Source organism: Brassica oleracea, chromosome C9 (assembly GCF_000695525.1).
Source record: "Brassica oleracea var. oleracea cultivar TO1000 chromosome C9, BOL, whole genome shotgun sequence".
Lineage (NCBI taxonomy): Eukaryota > Viridiplantae > Streptophyta > Magnoliopsida > Brassicales > Brassicaceae > Brassica > Brassica oleracea.
In genome coordinates this window covers 8,529,629-8,534,776 of record NC_027756.1, presented here as the reverse complement: position 1 = coordinate 8,534,776, position 5,148 = coordinate 8,529,629, and positions in this window count along the sequence as shown.

Genomic DNA, 5,148 nt, shown 5'->3' with positions numbered 1-5,148 from the left:
GAGCGACCTCATGACGTCGCTGCGGAACCTCGCTCCCATCCTCTGCTCGTCCAATGATCACCTATTTCACCTCCTTTGAGCTCCAAATGCATCCAAATGTCCCCAAGAACTCCATGTGGCACTCCAACACCTGATAAAGACTCATGTATGCAAAATGTAACCTAAACATGGCTAAATCCTAGTCTATATGATCAAAATGCACATGGACGAATGGATAAGATAATGGAAATATGCAAGATATCATGTTTTGACCTATTTATACTATTTTTACAGCGGTTGCTTAGGTGAAGCTTTTATTATTCTTCTAGAGTTTTTTTAGATAGAAGATCATAAGACTCTTTCGTAGATTTGATTGCAACTCCAGTATTTCTAGCTCTACTTTTTGATGGAATTCATTCCGTTTATTTCTGTGTTTTGTTTTAATATGTTTGAATAGTTTACTTGTTAGAATTAGGATTTTCTAGGGTTTTGATGAACTTGTAAAATATTGAACTGTTAGGGTTATTGTATTGAATCCTTCACATGATTATTCATATTCCTTATATTCTAGAGTAGCTAACTAGAAACCTGATTATAGGATAATCAACAACCGCGAGAGTGGGTACGACTTCTGAATCTAATCATGTTGAGCTAGGTTGATAAACATAGTGAGAGTTGGTTTAGTAAACTTGGTGAACATATTGAATTGAATCTTAATGATTGTCTTGGATAATTAGACCCACAACGAGGGTTGGCGTCTGCTAAGTTTAGGCATCTGATAGTAATTTCATACGAGAGCTGGATTACTTACTTGTTGAATTTGATTTCTAGGACGGTTTTTATTTAAACCCTCAACATCTATAAATTTGAGTTCTGATAACATGTTTGAATTCCGTAAGTCTTGTGCCTTCCCTATTCATCTTACAACACGATTTTATTGTTTATTTACTATTTTCATATATTTTTCCTAGCTTAATCTTAAATCGTAAGTCTATTGTGTGATCCACACTCTCTGTAGATTCGATCCCTAAGTATTGTAATCGATCTCTTATTTGAAGAGTTGCTCTGAGATGAGCATTATCTGCGCACAAGAAGAAATTGAAATTGGTTAACTGTTATAGAATTGGCATAGCAAAATAAAATATTGCAACTAAAATAATAGTTCATCACATTATTAAAACTAGGTTATTCTTTGGTGCTCATGCACAAATTTAAATATTAACAAAGTAAATATGTCATAATAATTAATTAATATTTCTTTAAATTTTAAATTGTTTTCTAATTTATATGTATGATTTGTTATAAATAATATGATATTATTTTCATCATACGTGCGATTTTAGATATATAACATTTAGTCGGTTTAGCTTCTTTTTTTTGTCATCAACATGCACAAACTCGATTAAGACTATGCTAACCAAATAGAGAACTTTGTATGTATATGAACAAATAGGCCAATTGACTTCGAGCACATCGTGCAAAATTGTCCACCTTTGTGTTTTGAGTCTAGGATACGTGCTTGATCAAAAATGTTATGAAATTTTTCCCAATCTATGGTATCTCTTCAAAGTATGTTGCAAAAACATGTCACTTTTCTGGTTCCAAACAAGTAAGGCAATCAGTACGCAGAAAATATTATCAAAATCCGATCTATGCCTATCTGTAAGATACCATTGATAAGAAAAATTGGGTAAAGACATGAAAGCATATCTTTCTCCTTATTTCTTCACAGAGACAGGTCCTCTGTGATCTGCCTTCGGTAACTCTTCCACAATCGGAAATCTGCCCTGTGGAGGAAGATGAAATCCCCCCGAGGAAGAAGATGAAATCGCCTCTCATCACCGTTGAGAGGCGCCAAATGATACGCGAAAAGCACTTCATTTATGCCAAAGAAGAGACGCTCCAGATCACCTAGGTTCTGAATGGCTATGAGAATTCTCCAGACGTGAGGGTTAAGCTAAGAAGGTGAAATCTTGAAGAAATCACAGAGATCAATAATCTGAGCGTGGATCTCTCCCCTGAAGTCATATTTGAAAAAGGCCTCATATATGGCTATCTCTCCGGGTCCACTGATATACCATGAATTTTACAAGTTTTTAGCCATGGTATATAAGTGCTTAGAGTATATTTATTATGTTTTGGAGTCTTTTTAGAGTCTTTACAGGTTCAGATATGTTTTCGAGCAGTGTGGTGATTTTGGTGCATTTTGGAGATAAAGATATAAGAAACTCGTAGCTGCCCATCGAACCAGCCGAGAGTCGACATCAGAGTCAAACGTCGATTGACAATCATCACTTTTCGTCGATTGACAGCGAGGCACGAGAAGCGGATCACATGTTTTGACCGACTTATAGCCCAAGTCCCACATTAATTACAGAACTACACCTAGCCGACTCATACCTAATGTTTATGTGATCTGCCATTTTTTGGGCAACACACGCTTTTCCTACTTTCATATTTTCATACCACAAAGTTTAGGGTTTTTAGTAGGTAGGAGAGAAGATCCAAGACTCTTTCTGAGCTTTGTATTGGAACTCCAGTTTTTCTATCTTATTTTATTCTATGCAATTTATTCAGATTATTATCATGTCTTGCTTGATCATGTCTGAGTAATTCATTTGTTAGATTTAGGATTTAATTAGGGTTATGAAGGATTAGCCAAAACTACAGAATTACTAAGGTAATAGAAAATCCTTCAAGGAATTGCTTGTAATGATTGTGTTTTAGAGTAGCTAACTAGAACCCTAATTTTAGGATTGTGGACAACTACGACAGTATATTATGCACTAGAATAGATTCCCTTGAGCTAGGATTGCTAGAAACAAGCGATAGGTGATTTAGTTAATACTAGTGAACCTATCGATTAACTCGCTAAAGCTTGCCTAAAGAAACGTCGATCGACGCTAACTCAATAGCATCGATCGACGTTCGATCCGTATCAACAAGCGACAGCTGAAATATTGGACATAATCAATAGGATTGATTCACAGCGGAAGCTGGAATACTTTCTCATAAGAGTTTGAATTCTAGGATTGACAACCTAAGTATTCTATATCACTATAATCCTGATTAGTTGAAACCATAAATTTAACGCTTTGTCATTATTGTTTACAACCTCAGTCAATCAATTGAACAACTACCTTGTTCACCCTACTTATTTACTGTTTTAATATATTTACCGAGCTTAATCACCACTTATTAGGATCTATTGTGTGCCCTTGCTCCTTGTGTATTCGATCCCTAAGTACTACAACTGAACTTCTTATTTGAGAGAGTAAAAGTCTTTTATTGGGGTAATTTGAGTGATATAATCCACAGCTAGAAAGCGCGTTCAGACGAACCAGGAATCAGAAAGTGAAAGAGGAAGGAAGAAAATACTTTGATCTCCATTCTTTGATATCATCCTCTCCGATTACGGAAAGATGAACCATCAGAATAGGCATCATGGAAGCATTAAATAGTGGCACAAGATCCAAGAAATCATCGTCGGATGGGTCCAGAGTTTCCGACGAACTGTCAAATTTAGACATGAGAATCTAGCTTTCTCTTCAATTTTTTCCTATTTGCCGTTGACGAGGAAGGAGACAGAGGACATTTCATAATTATCTTTCACTCCTAGCCAAGATACTGGAGGATGCGAAATAAAAGATCAAATCTATATTTCTAAATGCGTCGACTAGAAAAGTAACCCTAATCAACTCTGGGAAAGCAAAATTCGAAGGATTATTGATATTGCTGACATTAATTGTTACATCTCGAGCTGTGATATATGGAAAGACTTATGAAGATTTATTTGGCTACTTATGTCACCAAACTTGACTTATCTTTTTCGTCACACATCCGTTTAGAGTTCCAGAGTTAGGTGTGCTTGAGATGTAGTAGTGGAAGGATGGATGACATATCGAGATGTGATTCGCGATACCATGTGAGTGAGGCTAAAGCACAGAGAAAAGTCATGTGGTGATTGTAGGGCCAGTAAACAAGTCCTTCAAGCCTTTGAAAATTAACGCACCGCCCGTCAGATGGGATGGATCCCACGGGCCGAGTGCGCGGACGTGGGTGGCCCATTATTCGTGGAAGATCAGGGCGGTACAAGTGGTATCAAAGCCAGGTTAGCCATCTCAGTTCTGGCCCGAGAAGCGTCTTGAAACCTGTCGTGGGGCGCAACGAGGATGTTGTGTTCTTTGAGAGGAGGTGAATTGTAACATCCCGAGTTGTGATATATGGAAAGGCTTAAGAGGATTGATTTGGCTACTTATATCACCAAAGTTGACTTACTTTTTCCGTCACACATTTGTTTAGAACTCCAGAGTTAAGCGTGATTGAACTGAAGTAGTGGAAGGATGGGTGACCTATCGGAAAGTGATTTGCGATACTGTGTGAGTGAGGCCAAAGCACGGGGAAGTCATGTCGTGATTGCAAGGTTAGTAAACAAATATTTTAGGCCTTAGAAAATTAACACACCGCCCATCAGATGGGACGAGGCCCACGGGCCGAGTAAGCCGGCGTGGGTGGTCGGGCATTACATTACCATATAGAAACTTTCTCTCTCAGATAAGATGTTCAGTTGTAATACTTTTGAGAATCGAATCCACAGGGAGTGTAGGCACCCAATAAAATTTAGATATTAAGATCAAACTAGGCAATCAATAAATATGCAGTAAATAGCAGTAAACAAGTAATCAATTGGTTGTGAGAATATATGAGAAAATAGTTAGACTTAGGGTTCCATCCAATCAGAATTATGATGTATATATTGATATTAGGAGTTTTCAAGGTTCCTAAGACAATGTTGTAGTATAAATGATTGTCGAACCAATTTCAAGGGATTTCAAGCACTAAGAATGCAAGTACTTACTTAATCTAAGTGCAACCGATGATTTTAAAGGTTTTCTAAACTAATGATTATTACTAATGCAGTTTCAGAATAATAAAAACGGTAAATGAGTTGACTTTCTTAACTAAGGAAATGAGAACTCATGGGCATAGGAATTAGACCTTGGGTGATCAAGTTTCGAACTAAGGATGGCAAACGAACAATCAAACTATCAACCTTAAGCTTAGACATGATTCTAAACAAACTCTATGTCTAGATGAATGTTCATTTACTAACACATTTCAAACAACAAATGTCTACGGTTGAATAATATGGAAGCAATCATTACTAAC